Source organism: Heterodontus francisci, chromosome 32, assembly GCF_036365525.1.
Source record: "Heterodontus francisci isolate sHetFra1 chromosome 32, sHetFra1.hap1, whole genome shotgun sequence".
In the NCBI taxonomy this organism is placed as follows: Eukaryota; Metazoa; Chordata; class Chondrichthyes; order Heterodontiformes; family Heterodontidae; genus Heterodontus; species Heterodontus francisci.
This window is the reverse complement of record NC_090402.1, coordinates 1,406,126-1,426,969: the sequence shown is the minus strand read 5'-3', so window position 1 is coordinate 1,426,969 and position 20,844 is coordinate 1,406,126.

Here is a 20,844-nt window from a genome sequence, read left to right as displayed (position 1 = left end):
GGGACAAGTCTCTCACTGTATAACACAGAGATACAGTACTGGTGGGTACAGGTATGTCACTGGATAACACTGGGGCCCAGTACTGGTGAGTACAGGTCTGTCACTGTATAACACTGGGGTACAGTGCTGGTGAGTACAGGTCTGTCACTGTATAACACTGGGGTACAGTACTGGTGGGGACAGGTCTGTCACTGGATAACACTGGGGTACAGTACTGGTGAGTACAGGTCTGTCACTGTATAACACTGGGGTACAGTACTGGTGGGGACAGGTCTGTCACTGTATAACACTGGGGTGCAGTGCTGGTGGGTACAGGTCTGTCACTGTATAACACTGGGGTACAGTACTGGTGGGGACAGGTCTGTCACTGTATAACACTGGGGTACAGTACTGGTGGGGGCAGTTCTGTCACTGTATAACACTGGGGTACAGTACTGGTAGGTACAGGTCTGTCGCTGTATAACTCTGGGGTACAGTACTGGTGGGTACAGGTATGTCACTGTATAACACTGGGGTACAGTACTGGTGGGGACAGGACTGTCACTATATAACACTGGGGTACAGTACTGGTGTGGACAGGTCTGTCACTGTATAACACTAGGGTACAGTGCTGGTGAGAACAGGTCTGTCACTGTATAACACTGGGGTACAGTACTGGTGGGGACACGTCTCTCACTGTATAACACAGAGATACATTACTGGTGGGTACAGGTCTGTCACTGGATAACACTGGGGTCCAGTACTGGTGAGTACAGGTCTGTCACTGTATAACACTGGGGTACAGTACTGGTGGGGACAGGTCTGTCACTGGATAACACTGGGGTACAGTACTGGTGAGTACAGGTCTGTCACTGTATAACACTGGGGTACAGTACTGGTGGGGACAGGTCTGTCACTGTATAACACTGGGGTACAGTACTGGTGTGTTCACGTCTGTCACTGTATAACACTGGGGTACAGTACTGGTGTGGACAGGTCTGTCACTGTATAACACCGGGGTACAGTACTGGTGGGTACAGGTCTGTCACTGTATAACACTGGCGTACAGTACTGGTGGGTACAGGTCTGTCACTGTATAATACTGGGGTACAGTACTGGTGGGGGCAGGTCTGTCACTGTATAACACTGGGGTACAGTACTGGTGGGGGCAGGTCTGTCACTATGTAAGACTGGGGTACAGTACTGGTGGGGGCAGGTCTGTCACTGTATAACACTGGGGTACAGTACTGGTGGGGACAGGTCTGTCACTGTATAACACTGGGGTACAGTACTGGTGGGGGCAGATCTGTCACTGTATAACACTGGGGTACAGTACTGGTGAGGAAAGGACTGTCACTGTATAACACTAGGGTACAGTACTGGTGGGGACAGGTCTGTCACTGTATAACACTGGGGAACAGTACTGGTGGGTACAGTTGTGTCACTGTATAACACTGGGGTACAGTACTGGTGGGGACAGGTCTGTCACTGTATATCACTGGGGTACAGTACTGGTGGGGACAGGTCTGTCACTGTATAACACTGGGGTACAGTACTGGTGAGTACAGGTCTGTCACTGTATAACACTGGGGTACAGTACTGATGGGGATAGGTCTGTCACTGTATAACACTGGGGTACAGTACTGGTGGGTACAGGTCTGTCACTGTATAACACTGGGGTACAGTACTGGTGGGGACAGTTCTGTCACTGTATAACACTGGGGTACAGTACTGGTTGGGACAGTTCTGTCACTGTATAACACTGGGGTACAGTACTGGTGGGGACAGGTCTGTCACTGTATAACACTGGGGCACAGTACTGGACGGGACAGTTCTGTCACTGTATCACACTGGGGTACAGTACTGGTGTGTACAGGTCTGTCGGTGTATAACTCTGGGGTACAGTACTGGTGGGTACAGGTCAGTCACTGTATAACACTGGGGCACAGTACTGGTCGGGACAGTTCTGTCACTGTATCACACTGGGGTACAGTACTGGTGGGGACAGGACTGTCACTATATAACACTGGGGTACAGTACTGGTGTGGACAGGTCTGTCACTGTATAACACTAGGGTACAGTGCTGGTGAGAACAGGTCTGTCACTGTATAACACTGGGGTACAGTACTGGTGGGGACACGTCTCTCACTTTATAACACAGAGATACAGTACTGGTGGGTACAGGTCTGTCACTGGATAACACTGGGGTCCAGTACTGGTGAGTACAGGTCTGTCACTGTATAACACTGCGGTACAGTACTGGTGGGGACAGGTCTGTCACTGGATAACACTGGGGTACAGTACTGGTGAGTACAGGTCTGTCACTGTATAACACTGGGGTACAGTACTGGTGGGGACAGGACTGTCACTGTGTAACATTGGGGTACAGTACTGGTGTGTACAGGTCAGTCACTGTATAACACTGGGGTACAGTACTGGTGTGGACAGGTCTGTCACTGTATAACACCGGGGTACAGTACTGGTGGGTACAGGTCTGTCACTGTATTACACTGGGGTACAGTACTGGTGGGTACAGGTCTGTCACTGTATAACACTGGGGTACAGTACTGGTGGTGGCAGGTCTGTCCCTGTATAACACTGGGGTACAGTACTGGTGGGGGCAGGTCTGTCACTATGTAAGACTGGGGTACAGTACTGGTGGGGGCAGGTCTGTCACTGTATAACACTGGGGTACAGTACTGGTGGGGACAGGTCTGTCACTGTATAACACTGGGGTACAGTACTGGTGGGGGCAGGTCTGTCACTGTATAACACTGGGGTACAGTACTGGTGAGGAAAGGTCTGTCACTGTATATCACTGGGGTACAGTACTGGTGGGGACAGGTCTGTCACTGTATAACACTGGGGTACAGTACTGGTGAGTACAGGTCTGTCACTGTATAACACTGGGGTACAGTACTGGTGGGGACAGTTCTGTCACTGTATAACACTGGGGCACAGTACTGGTGGGTACAGGTCTGTCACTGTATAACACTGGGGTACAGTACTGGTGGGGACAGTTCTGTCACCGTATAACACTGGGGTACAGTACTGGTGTGTACAGGTCTGTCGCTGTACAACACTGGGATACAGTACTGGTGGGTACAGGTCTGTCACTGTATAACACTGGGGTACAGTACTGGTGGGGACATCTCTGTCACTGTATAACACTGGGGTACAGTACTGGTGTGGACAGGTCTGTCACTGTATAACACTGGGGGACAGTGCTGGTGAGTACAGGTCTGTCACTGTATAACACTGGGATACAGTACTGGTGGGGACAAGTCTCTCACTGTATAACACAGAGATACAGTACTGGTGGGTACAGGTCTGTCACTGGATAACACTGGGGTCCAGTACTGGTGAGTACAGGTCTGTCACTGTATAACACTGGGGTAAAGTGCTGGTGAGTACAGGTCTGTCACTGTATAACACTGGGGTACAGTACTGGTGGGGACAGGTCTGTCACTGGATAACACTGGGGTACAGTACTGGTGATTACAGGTCTGTCACTGTATAACACTGGGGTACAGTACTGGTGGGGACTGGTCTGTCACTGTATAACACTGGGGTGCAGTGCTGGTGGGTGCAGGTCTGCCACTGTATAACACTGGGGTACAGTACTGGTGGGGACAGGTCTGTCACTGTATAACACTGGGGTACAGTACTGGTGGGGACGGGTCTGTCACTGTATAACACTGGGGTACAGTACTGGTGGGTACAGGTCTGTCACTGTATAACACTGGGGTACAGTACTGATGGGGACAGTTCTGTCACTGTATATCACTGGGGTACACTACTGGTGAGTGCAGGTCTGTCACTGTATAACACTGGGGTACAGTACTGGTGGGGACAGTTCTGTCACTGTATAACATTGGGGTACAGTACTGCTGTGTACAGGTCTGTCACTGTATAACACTGGGGTACAGTACTGGTGTGGACAGGTCTGTCACTGTATAACACTGGGGTACAGTACTGGTGGGGACAGTTCTGTCACTGTATAACACTGGGGTACAGTACTGGTGTGTACAGGTCTGTCGCTGTATAACTCTGGGGTACAGTACTGGTGGGTACTGGTCTGTCACTGTATAACATTGGGGTACAGTACTGGAGGTGGCATGTCTGTCACTGTATAACACTGGGGTACAGTACTGGTGGGGGCAGGTCTGTCCCTGTATAACACTGGGGTACAGCACTGGTGGGGGCAGGTCTGTCACTGTGTAAGACTGGGGTACAGTACTGGTGGGGGCAGGTCTGTCACTGTATAACACTGGGGGACAGTACTGGTGGGGACACATCTGTCTGTATAACACTGGGGTACAGTACTGGTGGGGGCAGGTCTGTCACTGTATAACACTGGGGTACAGTACTGGTGAGGAAAGGACTGTCACTGTATAACACTGGGGTACAGTACTGGAGGGGACAGGTCTGTCACTGTATAACACTGGGGTACAGTACTGGTGGGTGCAGTGCTGTCACTGTATAACACTGGGGTACAGTACTGGTGGGGACAGGTCTGTCACTGTATATCACTGGGGTACAGTACTGGTGGGGACAGGTCTGTCACTGTATAACACTGGGGTACAGTACTGGTGGGGACAGTTCTGTCACTGTATAACACTGGGGTACAGTACTGGTGGGGACAGGTCTGTCACTGTATATCACTGGGGTACAGTACTGGTGGGGACAGGTCTGTCACTGTATAACACTGGGGTACTGTACTGGTGGGGACGGTTCTGTCACTGTATAACACTGGGGTACAGTACTTGTGGGGATACATCTGTCACTGTATAACACTGGGGTACAGTACTGGTGTGTACAGTTCTGTCACTGTACAACACTGTGGTAGAGTACTGGTGGGTACAGATCTGTCACTGTATAACACTGGGGTACAGTACTGGTGGGTACAGGTCTGTCACTGTATAACACTGGGGTACAGTACTGGTGGGGACAGGTCTGTCACTGTATAACACTGGGGTACAGTACTGGTGGGGACAGGTCTGTCACTGTATATCACTGGGGTACAGTACTGGTGGGGACAGGTCTGTCACTGTATAACACTGGGGTACAGTACTGGTGGGTACAGGTCTGTCACTGTATAACACTGGCGTACAGTACTGGTGGGGACTGGTCTGTCACTGTATAACATTGGGGTACAGTACTGGTGGGGGCATGTCTGTCACTGTATAACACTGGGGTACAGTACTGGTGGGGGCAGGTCTGTCCCTGTATAACACTGGGGTACAGTACTGGTGGGGGCAGGTCTGTCACTGTGTAAGACTGGGGTACAGTACTGGTGGGGGCAGGTCTGTCACTGTATAACACTGGGGTACAGTACTGGTGGGGACACATCTGTCAATGTATAACACTGGGGTACAGTACTGGTGGGGGCAGGTCTGTCACTGTATAACACTGGGGTACAGTACTGGTGAGGAAAGGACTGTCACTGTATAACACTGGGGTACAGTACTGGTGGGGACAGTTCTGTCACTGTATAACACTGGGGTACAGTACTGGTGGGTGCAGTGCTGTCACTGTATAACACTGGGGTACAGTACTGGTGGGGACAGGTCTGTCACTGTATATCACTGGGGTACAGTACTGGTGGGGACAGGTCTGTCACTGTATAACACTGGGGTACAGTACTGGTGGGGACAGTTCTGTCACTGTATAACACTGGGGTACAGTACTGGTGGGGACAGGTCTGTCACTGTATATCACTGGGGTACAGTACTGGTGGGGACAGGTCTGTCACTGTATAACACTGGGGTACAGTACTGGTGGGGATGGTTCTGTCACTGTATAACACTGGGGTACAGTACTTGTGGGGATAGATCTGTCACTGTATAACACTGGGGTACAGTACTGGTGTGTACAGTTCTGTCACTGTACAACACTGTGGGAGAGACTGGTGGGTACAGATCTGTCACTGTATAACACTGGGGTACAGTACTGGTGGGTACAGGTCTGTCACTGTATAACACTGGGGTACAGTACTGGTGGGGACAGGTCTGTCACTGTATAACACTGGGGTACAGTACTGGTGGGGACAGTTCTGTCACTGTATAACACTGGGGTACAGTACTGACAGGGACAGGTCTGTCACTGTATAACACTGGGGTACAGTACTGGTGGGGACAGTTCTGTCACTGCAAAACACTGGGGTACAGTACTGATGGGGACAGTTCTGTCACTGAATATCACTGGGGTACAGTACTGGTGGGGACAGTTCTGTCACTGTATAACACTGGGGTACAGTACTGGTGGGGACAGACCTGTCACTGTATAACACTGGGGTGCAGTACTGGTGGGAACAGGTCTGTCACTGTATAACATTGGGGTACAGTACTGCTGTGGACAGGTCTGTCACTGTATAACACTGGGGTACAGTACTGGTGGGTACAGGTCTGTCACTGTATAACACTGGGGTACAGTCCTGGTGGGGACAGGCCTGTCACTGTATAACACTGGGGTACAGTACTGGTGGGGTCAGTTCTGTCACTGTATAACACTGGGGTACAGTACTGGTGGGGACAGATCTGTCACTGTATAACACTGGGGTACAGTACTGGTGGGGACAGTTCTGTCACTGTATAACACTGGGGTAAAGTACTGGTGGGTACAGGTCACTGTATAACACTGCGGTACAGTACTGGTGGGGACAGGTCTGTCACTGGATAACACTGGGGTACAGTACTGGTGAGTACAGGTCTGTCACTGTATAACACTGGGGTACAGTACTGGTGGGGACAGGACTGTCACTGTGTAACATTGGGGTACAGTACTGGTGTGTACAGGTCAGTCACTGTATAACACTGGGGTACAGTACTGGTGTGGACAGGTCTGTCACTGTATAACACCGGGGTACAGTACTGGTGGGTACAGGTCTGTCACTGTATTACACTGGGGTACAGTACTGGTGGGTACAGGTCTGTCACTGTATAACACTGGGGTACAGTACTGGTGGTGGCAGGTCTGTCCCTGTATAACACTGGGGTACAGTACTGGTGGGGGCAGGTCTGTCACTATGTAAGACTGGGGTACAGTACTGGTGGGGGCAGGTCTGTCACTGTATAACACTGGGGTACAGTACTGGTGGGGACAGGTCTGTCACTGTATAACACTGGGGTACAGTACTGGTGGGGGCAGGTCTGTCACTGTATAACACTGGGGTACAGTACTGGTGAGGAAAGGTCTGTCACTGTATATCACTGGGGTACAGTACTGGTGGGGACAGGTCTGTCACTGTATATCACTGGGGTACAGTACTGGTGGGGACAGTTCTGTCACTGTATAACACTGGGGCACAGTACTGGTGGGTACAGGTCTGTCACTGTATAACACTGGGGTACAGTACTGGTGGGGACAGTTCTGTCACCGTATAACACTGGGGTACAGTACTGGTGTGTACAGGTCTGTCGCTGTACAACACTGGGATACAGTACTGGTGGGTACAGGTCTGTCACTGTATAACACTGGGGTACAGTACTGGTGGGGACATCTCTGTCACTGTATAACACTGGGGTACAGTACTGGTGTGGACAGGTCTGTCACTGTATAACACTGGGGGACAGTGCTGGTGAGTACAGGTCTGTCACTGTATAACACTGGGATACAGTACTGGTGGGGACAAGTCTCTCACTGTATAACACAGAGATACAGTACTGGTGGGTACAGGTCTGTCACTGGATAACACTGGGGTCCAGTACTGGTGAGTACAGGTCTGTCACTGTATAACACTGGGGTAAAGTGCTGGTGAGTACAGGTCTGTCACTGTATAACACTGGGGTACAGTACTGGTGGGGACAGGTCTGTCACTGGATAACACTGGGGTACAGTACTGGTGATTACAGGTCTGTCACTGTATAACACTGGGGTACAGTACTGGTGGGGACTGGTCTGTCACTGTATAACACTGGGGTGCAGTGCTGGTGGGTGCAGGTCTGCCACTGTATAACACTGGGGTACAGTACTGGTGGGGACAGGTCTGTCACAGTATAACACTGGGGTACAGTACTGGTGGGGACGGGTCTGTCACTGTATAACACTGGGGTACAGTACTGGTGGGTACAGGTCTGTCACTGTACAACACTGGGATACAGTACTGGTGGGTACAGGTCTGTCACTGTATAACACTGGGGTACAGTACTGGTGGGGACATCTCTGTCACTGTATAACACTGGGGTACAGTACTGGTGTGGACAGGTCTGTCACTGTATAACACTGGGGGACAGTGCTGGTGAGTACAGGTCTGTCACTGTATAACACTGGGATACAGTACTGGTGGGGACAAGTCTCTCACTGTATAACACAGAGATACAGTACTGGTGGGTACAGGTCTGTCACTGGATAACACTGGGGTCCAGTACTGGTGAGTACAGGTCTGTCACTGTATAACACTGGGGTAAAGTGCTGGTGAGTACAGGTCTGTCACTGTATAACACTGGGGTACAGTACTGGTGGGGACAGGTCTGTCACTGGATAACACTGGGGTACAGTACTGGTGATTACAGGTCTGTCACTGTATAACACTGGGGTACAGTACTGGTGGGGACTGGTCTGTCACTGTATAACACTGGGGTGCAGTGCTGGTGGGTGCAGGTCTGCCACTGTATAACACTGGGGTACAGTACTGGTGGGGACAGGTCTGTCACTGTATAACACTGGGGTACAGTACTGGTGGGGACGGGTCTGTCACTGTATAACACTGGGGTACAGTACTGGTGGGTACAGGTCTGTCACTGTATAACACTGGGGTACAGTACTGATGGGGACAGTTCTGTCACTGTATATCACTGGGGTACACTACTGGTGAGTGCAGGTCTGTCACTGTATAACACTGGGGTACAGTACTGGTGGGGACAGTTCTGTCACTGTATAACATTGGGGTACAGTACTGCTGTGTACAGGTCTGTCACTGTATAACACTGGGGTACAGTACTGGTGTGGACAGGTCTGTCACTGTATAACACTGGGGTACAGTACTGGTGGGGACAGTTCTGTCACTGTATAACACTGGGGTGCAGTACTGGTGTGTACAGGTCTGTCGCTGTATAACTCTGGGGTACAGTACTGGTGGGTACTGGTCTGTCACTGTATAACATTGGGGTACAGTACTGGAGGTGGCATGTCTGTCACTGTATAACACTGGGGTACAGTACTGGTGGGGGCAGGTCTGTCCCTGTATAACACTGGGGTACAGCACTGGTGGGGGCAGGTCTGTCACTGTGTAAGACTGGGGTACAGTACTGGTGGGGGCAGGTCTGTCACTGTATAACACTGGGGGACAGTACTGGTGGGGACACATCTGTCTGTATAACACTGGGGTACAGTACTGTTGGGGGCAGGTCTGTCACTGTATAACACTGGGGTACAGTACTGGTGAGGAAAGGACTGTCACTGTATAACACTGGGGTACAGTACTGGAGGGGACAGGTCTGTCACTGTATAACACTGGGGTACAGTACTGGTGGGTGCAGTGCTGTCACTGTATAACACTGGGGTACAGTACTGGTGGGGACAGGTCTGTCACTGTATATCACTGGGGTACAGTACTGGTGGGGACAGGTCTGTCACTGTATAACACTGGGGTACAGTACTGGTGGGGACAGTTCTGTCACTGTATAACACTGGGGTACAGTACTGGTGGGGACAGGTCTGTCACTGTATATCACTGGGGTACAGTACTGGTGGGGACAGGTCTGTCACTGTATAACACTGGGGTACAGTACTGGTGGGGACGGTTCTGTCACTGTATAACACTGGGGTACAGTACTTGTGGGGATACATCTGTCACTGTATAACACTGGGGTACAGTACTGGTGTGTACAGTTCTGTCACTGTACAACACTGTGGTAGAGTACTGGTGGGTACAGATCTGTCACTGTATAACACTGGGGTACAGTACTGGTGGGTACAGGTCTGTCACTGTATAACACTGGGGTACAGTACTGGTGGGGACAGGTCTGTCACTGTATAACACTGGGGTACAGTACTGGTGGGGACAGGTCTGTCACTGTATATCACTGGGGTACAGTACTGGTGGGGACAGGTCTGTCACTGTATAACACTGGGGTACAGTACTGGTGGGTACAGGTCTGTCACTGTATAACACTGGGGTACAGTACTGGTGGGGACTGGTCTGTCACTGTATAACATTGGGGTACAGTACTGGTGGGGGCATGTCTGTCACTGTATAACACTGGGGTACAGTACTGGTGGGGGCAGGTCTGTCCCTGTATAACACTGGGGTACAGTACTGGTGGGGGCAGGTCTGTCACTGTGTAAGACTGGGGTACAGTACTGGTGGGGGCAGGTCTGTCACTGTATAACACTGGGGTACAGTACTGGTGGGGACACATCTGTCAATGTATAACACTGGGGTACAGTACTGGTGGGGGCAGGTCTGTCACTGTATAACACTGGGGTACAGTACTGGTGAGGAAAGGACTGTCACTGTATAACACTGGGGTACAGTACTGGTGGGGACAGTTCTGTCACTGTATAACACTGGGGTACAGTACTGGTGGGTGCAGTGCTGTCACTGTATAACACTGGGGTACAGTACTGGTGGGGACAGGTCTGTCACTGTATATCACTGGGGTACAGTACTGGTGGGGACAGGTCTGTCACTGTATAACACTGGGGTACAGTACTGGTGGGGACAGTTCTGTCACTGTATAACACTGGGGTACAGTACTGGTGGGGACAGGTCTGTCACTGTATATCACTGGGGTACAGTACTGGTGGGGACAGGTCTGTCACTGTATAACACTGGGGTACAGTACTGGTGGGGACGGTTCTGTCACTGTATAACACTGGGGTACAGTACTTGTGGGGATAGATCTGTCACTGTATAACACTGGGGTACAGTACTGGTGTGTACAGTTCTGTCACTGTACAACACTGTGGGAGAGACTGGTGGGTACAGATCTGTCACTGTATAACACTGGGGTACAGTACTGGTGGGTACAGGTCTGTCACTGTATAACACTGGGGTACAGTACTGGTGGGGACAGGTCTGTCACTGTATAACACTGGGGTACAGTACTGGTGGGGACAGTTCTGTCACTGTATAACACTGGGGTACAGTACTGACAGGGACAGGTCTGTCACTGTATAACACTGGGGTACAGTACTGGTGGGGACAGTTCTGTCACTGCAAAACACTGGGGTACAGTACTGATGGGGACAGTTCTGTCACTGAATATCACTGGGGTACAGTACTGGTGGGGACAGTTCTGTCACTGTATAACACTGGGGTACAGTACTGGTGGGGACAGACCTGTCACTGTATAACACTGGGGTGCAGTACTGGTGGGAACAGGTCTGTCACTGTATAACATTGGGGTACAGTACTGCTGTGGACAGGTCTGTCACTGTATAACACTGGGGTACAGTACTGGTGGGTACAGGTCTGTCACTGTATAACACTGGGGTACAGTCCTGGTGGGGACAGGCCTGTCACTGTATAACACTGGGGTACAGTACTGGTGGGGTCAGTTCTGTCACTGTATAACACTGGGGTACAGTACTGGTGGGGACAGATCTGTCACTGTATAACACTGGGGTACAGTACTGGTGGGGACAGTTCTGTCACTGTATAACACTGGGGTAAAGTACTGGTGGGTACAGGTCACTGTATAACACTGGGGTACAGTACTGGTGGGGACAGTTCTGTCACTGCATAACACTGGGGTACAGTACTGGTGTGTGCAGGTCTGTCGCTGTACAACACTGGGATACAGTACTGGTGGGTACAGGTCTGTCACTGTATAACACTGGGGTACAGTACTGGTGGGGACAGGTCTGTCACTGTATAACATTGGGGTACAGTACTGGAGGTGGCATGTCTGTCACTGTATAACACTGGGGTACAGTACTGGTGGGGGCAGGTCTGTCCCTGTATAACACTGGGGTACAGCACTGGTGGGGGCAGGTCTGTCACTGTGTAAGACTGGGGTACAGTACTGGTGGGGGCAGGTCTGTCACTGTATAACACTGGGGGACAGTACTGGTGGGGACACATCTGTCTGTATAACACTGGGGTACAGTACTGGTGGGGGCAGGTCTGTCACTGTATAACACTGGGGTACAGTACTGGTGAGGAAAGGACTGTCACTGTATAACACTGGGGTACAGTACTGGTGGGGACAGGTCTGTCACTGTATAACACTGGGGTACAGTACTGGTGGGTGCAGTGTTGTCACTGTATAACACTGGGGTACAGTACTGGTGGGGACAGGTCTGTCACTGTATATCACTGGGGTACAGTACTGGTGGGGACAGGTCTGTCACTGTATAACACTGGGGTACAGTACTGGTGGGGACAGTTCTGTCACTGTATAACACTGGGGTACAGTACTGGTGGGGACAGGTCTGTCACTGTATATCACTGGGGTACAGTACTGGTGGGGACAGGTCTGTCACTGTATAACACTGGGGTACAGTACTGGTGGGGACGGTTCTGTCACTGTATAACACTGGGGTACAGTACTTGTGGGGATACATCTGTCACTGTATAACACTGGGGTACAGTACTGGTGTGTACAGTTCTGTCACTGTACAACACTGGGGTACAGTACTGGTGGGGACAGGTCTGTCACTGTATAACACTGGGGTACAGTACTGGTGGGGACGGTTCTGTCACTGTATAACACTGGGGTACAGTACTTGTGGGGATAGATCTGTCACTGTATAACACTGGGGTACAGTACTGGTGTGTACAGTTCTGTCACTGTAAAACACTGTGGGAGAGTACTGGTGGGTACAGATCTGTCACTGTATAACACTGGGGTACAGTACTGGTGGGTACAGGTCTGTCACTGTATAACACTGGGGTACAGTACTGGTGGGGACAGGTCTGTCACTGTATAACACTGGGGTACAGTACTGGTGGGGACAGTTCTGTCACTGTATAACACTGGGGTACAGTACTGACAGGGACAGGTCTGTCACTGTATAACACTGGGGTACAGTACTGGTGGCGACAGTTCTGTCACTGCAAAACACTGGGGTACAGTACTGATGGGGACAGTTCTGTCACTGAATATCACTGGGGTACAGTACTGGTGGGGACAGTTCTGTCACTGTATAACACTGGGGTACAGTACTGGTGGGGACTGACCTGTCACTGTATAACACTGGGGTGCAGTACTGGTGGGAACAGGTCTGTCACTGTATAACATTGGGGTACAGTACTGCTGTGGACAGGTCTGTCACTGTATAACACTGGGGTACAGTACTGGTGGGTACAGGTCTGTCACTGTATAACACTGGGGTACAGTCCTGGTGGGGACAGGTCTGTCACTGTATAACACTGGGGTACAGTACTGGTGGGGTCAGGTCTGTCACTGTATAACACTGGGGTACAGTACTGGTGGGGACAGATCTGTCACTGTATAACACTGGGGTACAGTACTGGTGGGGACAGTTCTGTCACTGTATAACACTGGGGTACAGTACTGGTGGGTACAGGTCACTGTATAACACTGGGGTACAGTACTGGTGGGGACAGTTCTGTCACTGTATAACACTGGGGTACAGTACTGGTGTGTGCAGGTCTGTCGCTGTACAACACTGGGATACAGTACTGGTGGGTACAGGTCTGTCACTGTATAACACTGGGGTACAGTACTGGTGGGGACAGGTCTGTCACTGTATAACACTGGGGTACAGTACTGGTGTGGACAGGGCTGTCGCTGTATAACACTGGGGTACAGTGCTGGTGAGTACAGGTCTGTCACTGTATAACACTGGGGTACAGTACTGGTGGGGACAAGTCTCTCACTGTATAACACTTGGGTACAGTACTGGTGGGGGCAGGTCTGTCACTGGATAACACTGGGGTACAGTACTGGTGAGTACAGGTCTGTCACTGTATAACACTGGGGTACAGTACTGGTGGGGACAGGTCTGTCACTGTATAACACTGGGGTGCAGTGCTGGTTGGTACAGGTCTGTCACTGTATAACACTGGGGTACAGTACTGGTGGGGGCAGGTCTGTCACTGTGTAAGACTGGGGTACAGTACTGGTGGGGGCAGGTCTGTCACTGTATAACACTGGGGTACAGTACTGGTGGGGACACATCTGTCAATGTATAACACTGGGGTACAGTACTGGTGGGGGCAGGTCTGTCACTGTATAACACTGGGGTACAGTACTGGTGAGGAAAGGACTGTCACTGTATAACACTGGGGTACAGTACTGGTGGGGACAGGTCTGTCACTGTATAACACTGGGGTACAGTACTGGTGGGTGCAGTGCTGTCACTGTATAACACTGGGGTACAGTACTGGTGGGGACAGGTCTGTCACTGTATATCACTGGGGTACAGTACTGGTGGGGACAGGTCTGTCACTGTATAACACTGGGGTACAGTACTGGTGGGGACAGTTCTGTCACTGTATAACACTGGGGTACAGTACTGGTGGGGACAGGTCTGTCACTGTATATCACTGGGGTACAGTACTGGTGGGGACAGGTCTGTCACTGTATAACACTGGGGTACAGTACTGGTGGGGACGGTTCTGTCACTGTATAACACTGGGGTACAGTACTTGTGGGGATAGATCTGTCACTGTATAACACTGGGGTACAGTACTGGTGTGTACAGTTCTGTCACTGTACAACACTGTGGGAGAGTACTGGTGGGTACAGATCTGTCACTGTATAACACTGGGGTACAGTACTGGTGGGTACAGGTCTGTCACTGTATAACACTGGGGTACAGTACTGGTGGGGACAGGTCTGTCACTGTATAACACTGGGGTACAGTACTGGTGGGGACAGTTCTGTCACTGTATAACACTGGGGTACAGTACTGACAGGGACAGGTCTGTCACTGTATAACACTGGGGTACAGTACTGGTGGGGACAGTTCTGTCACTGCAAAACACTGGGGTACAGTACTGATGGGGACAGTTCTGTCACTGAATATCACTGGGGTACAGTACTGGTGGGGACAGTTCTGTCACTGTATAACACTGGGGTACAGTACTGGTGGGGACAGACCTGTCACTGTATAACACTGGGGTGCAGTACTGGTGGGAACAGGTCTGTCACTGTATAACATTGGGGTACAGTACTGCTGTGGACAGGTCTGTCACTGTATAACACTGGGGTACAGTACTGGTGGGTACAGGTCTGTCACTGTATAACACTGGGGTACAGTCCTGGTGGGGACAGGTCTGTCACTGTATAACACTGGGGTACAGTACTGGTGGGGTCAGTTCTGTCACCGTATAACACTGGGGTACAGTACTGGTGGGGACAGATCTGTCACTGTATAACACTGGGGTACAGTACTGGTGGGGACAGTTCTGTCACTGTATAACACTGGGGTACAGTACTGGTGGGTACAGGTCACTGTATAACACTGGGGTACAGTACTGGTGGGGACAGTTCTGTCACTGTATAACACTGGGGTACAGTACTGGTGTGTGCAGGTCTGTCGCTGTACAACACTGGGATACAGTACTGGTGGGTACAGGTCTGTCACTGTATAACACTGGGGTACAGTACTGGTGGGGACAGGTCTGTCACTGTATAACACTGGGGTACAGTACTGGTGTGGACAGGGCTGTCACTGTATAACACTGGGGTACAGTGCTGGTGAGTACAGGTCTGTCACTGTATAACACTGGGGTACAGTACTGGTGGGGACAAGTCTCTCACTGTATAACACTTGGGTACAGTACTGGTGGGGGCAGGTCTGTCACTGGATAACACTGGGGTACAGTACTGGTGAGTACAGGTCTGTCACTGTATAACACTGGGGTACAGTACTGGTGGGGACAGGTCTGTCACTGTATAACACTGGGGTGCAGTGCTGGTTGGTACAGGTCTGTCACTGTATAACACTGGGGTACAGTACTGGTGGGGACAGGTCTGTCACTGTATAACACTGGGGTACAGTACTGGTGGGGGCAGTTCTGTCACTGTATAACACTGGGGTACAGTACTGGTGGGTACAGGTCTGTCACTGTATAACACTGGGGTACAGTACTGGTGGGTACGGGTCTGTCACTGTCTAACACTGGGGTACAGTTCTGGTGGGTACAGTTCTGTCACTGTATGACACTGGGGTACAGTACTGATGGGGACAGTTCTGTCACTGTATATCACTGGGGTACACTACTGGTGAGTGCAGGTCTGTCGCTGTATAACACTGGGGTACAGTACTGGTGGGGACAGTTCTGTCACTGTATAACATTGGGGTACAGTACTGCTGTGTACAGGTCTGTCACTGTATAACACTGGGGTACAGTACTGGTGGGGACAGGTCTGTCACTGTATAACACTGGGGTACAGTACTGGTGGGTACAGGTCTGTCACTGTATAACACTGGGGTACAGTACTGGTGGGGACAGTTCTGTCACTGTATAACACTGGGGTACAGTACTGGTGGGGACAGTTCTGTCACTGCATAACACTGGGGTACAGTATTGGTGTGTACAGGTCTGTCGCTGTATAACTCTGGGGTACAGTACTGGTGGGTACAGGTCTGTCACTGTATAACAATGGGGTACAGTACTGGTGGGGACAGGACTGTCACTGTATAACACTGGGGTACAGTACTGGTGTGGACAGGTCTGTCACTGTATAACACTAGGGTACAGTGCTGGTGAGTACAGGTCTGTCACTGTATAACACTGGGGTACAGTACTGGTGGGGACAAGTCTCTCACTGTATAACACAGAGATACAGTACTGGTGGGTACAGGTCTGTCACTGGATAACACTGGGGTCCAGGACTGGTGGGTACAGGTCTGTCACTGTATAACACTGGGGTACAGTACTGGTGGGGACAGGTCTGTCACTGTATAACACGAGGGTACAGTACTGGTGGGGACAGTTCTGTCACTGTATAACACTGGGGTACAGTACTGGTGTGTACAGGTCTGTCGCTGTATAACTCTGGGGTACAGTACTGGTGGGTACAGGTCTGTCACTGTATAACACTGGGGTACAGTACTGGTGTGGACATGTCTGTCACTGTATAACACTAGGGTACCGTGCTGGTGAGTACAGGTCTGTCACTGTATAACACTGGGGTACAGTACTGGTGGGGACAAGTCTCTCACTGTATAACACAGAGATACAGTACTGGTGGGTACAGGTCTGTCACTGGATAACACTGGGGTCCTGTACTGGTGGGGACCGGTCTGTCACTGTATGACACTGGGGTACAGTCCTGGTGGGGACAGTTCTGTCACTGTATAACACTGGGGTACAGTACTGGTGGGGACAGATCTGTCACTGTATAACACTGGGGTACAGTACTGGTGGGGACAGTTCTGTCACTGTATAACACTGGGGTACAGTACTGGTGGGTACAGGTCACTGTATAACACTGGGGTACAGTACTGGTGGGGACAGTTCTGTCACTGTATAACACTGGGGTACAGTACTGGTGTGGACAGGTCTGTCACTGTATAACACTAGGGTACAGTGCTGGTGAGTACAGGTCTGTCACTGTATAACACTGGGGTACAGTACTGGTGGGGACAAGTCTCTCACTGTATAACACAGAGATACAGTACTGGTGGGTACAGGTCTGTCACTGGATAACACTGGGGTCCAGTACTGGTGGGTACAGGTCTGTCACTGTATAACACTGGGGTACAGTACTGGTGGGGACAGGTCTGTCACTGTATAACACTGGGGTACAGTACTGGTGGGGACAGGTCTGTCACTGTATAACACGAGGGTACAGTACTGGTGGGGACAGTTCTGTCACTGTATAACACTGGGGTACAGTACTGGTGTGTACAGGTCTGTCGCTGTATAACTCTGGGGTACAGTACTGGTGGGTACAGGTCTGTCACTGTATAACACTGGGGTACAGTACTGGTGGGGACAGGTCTGTCACTGTATAACACGAGGGTACAGTACTGGTGGGGACAGTTCTGTCACTGTATAACACTGGGGTACAGTACTGGTGTGTACAGGTCTGTCGCTGTATAACTCTGGGGTACAGTACTGGTGGGTACAGGTCTGTCACTGTATAACACTGGGGTACAGTACTGGTGGGGAAAGGACTGTCACTGTATAACACTGGGGTACAGTACTGGTGTGGACATGTCTGTCACTGTATAACACTAGGGTACCGTGCTGGTGAGTACAGGTCTGTCACTGTATAACACTGGGGTACAGTACTGGTGGGGACAAGTCTCTCACTGTATAACACAGAGATACAGTACTGGTGGGTACAGGTCTGTCACTGGATAACACTGGGGTCCAGTACTGGTGGGTACAGGTCTGTCACTGTATAACACTGGGGTACAGTACTGGTGGGGACAGGTCTGTCACTGTATAACACGAGGGTACAGTACTGGTGGGGACAGTTCTGTCACTGTATAACACTGGGGTACAGTACTGGTGTGTACAGGTCTGTCGCTGTATAACTCTGGGGTACAGTTCTGGTGGGTACAGGTCTGTCACTGTATAACACTGGGGTACAGTACTGGTGGGGACAGGACTGTCACTGTATAACACTGGGGTACAGTACTGGTGTGGACATGTCTGTCACTGTATAACACTAGGGTACCGTGCTGGTGAGTACAGGTCTGTCACTGTATAACACGGGGGTACAGTACTGGTGGGGACAAGTCTCTCACTGTATAACACAGAGATACAGTACTGGTGGGTACAGGTCTGTCACTGGATAACACTGGGGTCCTGTACTGGTGAGTACAGGTCTGTCACTGTATAACACTGGGGTACAGTGCTGGTGAGTACAGGTCTGTCACTGTATAACACTGGGGTACAGTACTGGTGGGGGCAGTTCTGTCACTGTATAACACTGGGGTACAGTACTGGTGGGTACAGGTCTGTCACTGTATAACACTGGGGTACAGTACTGGTGGGGACGGGTCTGTCACTGTCTAACACTGGGGTACAGTTCTGGTGGGTACAGTTCTGTCACTGTATGACACTGGGGTACAGTACTGATGGGGACAGTTCTGTCACTGTATATCACTGGGGTACACTACTGGTGAGTGCAGGTCTGTCTCTGTATACCACTGGGGTACAGTACTGGTGGGGACAGTTCTGTCACTGTATAACATTGGGGTACAGTACTGCTGTGTACAGATCTGTCACTGTATAACACTGGGGTACAGTACTGGTGGGGACAGGTCTGTCACTGTATAACACTGGGGTACAGTACTGGTGGGTACAGGTCTGTCACTGTATAACACTGGGGTACAGTACTGGTGGGGACAGTTCTGTCACTGTATAACACTGGGGTACAGTACTGGTGGGGACAGTTCTGTCACTGCATAACACTGGGGTACAGTATTGGTGTGTACAGGTCTGTCGCTGTATAACTCTGGGCTACAGTACTGGTGGGTACAGGTCTGTCACTGTATAACACTGGGGTACAGTACTGGTGGGGACAGGACTGTCACTGTATAACACTGGGGTACAGTACTGGTGTGGACAGGTCTGTCACTGTATAACACTAGGGTACAGTGCTGGTGAGTACAGGTCTGTCACTGTATAACACTGGGGTACAGTACTGGTGGGGACAAGTCTCTCACTGTATAACACAGAGATACAGTACTGGTGGGTACAGGTCTGTCACAGGATAACACTGGGGTACCGTGCTGGTGAGTACAGGTCTGTCACTGTATAACACTGGGGTACAGTTCTGGTGGGTACAGTTCTGTCACTGTATGACACTGGGGTACAGTACTGATGGGGACAGTTCTGTCACTGTATATCACTGGGGTACACTACTGGTGAGTGCAGGTCTTTCACTGTATAACACTGGGGTACAGTACTGGTGGGGACAGTTCTGTCACTGTATAACATTGGGGTACAGTACTGCTGTGTACAGGTCTGTCACTGTATAACACTGGGGTACAGTACTGGTGGGGACAGGTCTGTCACTGTATAACACTGGGGTACAGTACTGGTGGGTACAGGTCTGTCACTGTATAACACTGGGGTACAGTACTGGTGGGGACAGTTCTGTCACTGTATAACACTGGGGTACAGTACTGGTGGGGACAGTTCTGTCACTGCATAACACTGGGGTACAGTATTGGTGTGTACAGGTCTGTCGCTGTATAACTCTGGGGTACAGTACTGGTGGGTACAGGTCTGTCACTGTATAACACTGGGGTACAGTACTGGTGGGGACAGGACTGTCACTGTATAACACTGGGGTACAGTACTGGTGTGGACAGGTCTGTCACTGTATAACACTAGGGTACAGTGCTGGTGAGTACAGGTCTGTCACTGTATAACACTGGGGTACAGTACTGGTGGGGACAAGTCTCTCACTGTATAACACAGAGATACAGTACTGGTGGGTACAGGTCTGTCACTGGATAACACTGGGGTCCAGTACTGGTGGGTACAGGTCTGTCACTGTATAACACTGGGGTACAGTACTGGTGGGGACAGGTCTGTCACTGTATAACACTGGGGTACAGTGCTGGTGAGTACAGGTCTGTCACTGTATAACACTGGGGTACAGTACTGGTGGGGACAAGTCTCTCACTGTATTACACAGAGATACAGTACTGGTGGGTACAGGTCTGTCACTTGATAACACTGGTTTCCTGTACTGGTGAGTACAGGTCTGTCACTGTATCACACTGGGGTACAGTGCTGGTGAGTACAAGTCTGTCACTGTATAACACTGGGGTACAGTACTGGTGGGTACAGGTCTGTCACTGTATAACACTGGGTTACAGTACTGGTGGGGACAGGTCTGTCACTGTATAACATTGGGGTACAGTACTGGTGGGGGCAGGTCTGTCACTGTATAACACTTGGGTACAGTACTGGTGGGGGCAGGTCTGTCACTGGATAACACTGGGGTACAGTACTGGTGAGTACAGGTCTGTCAC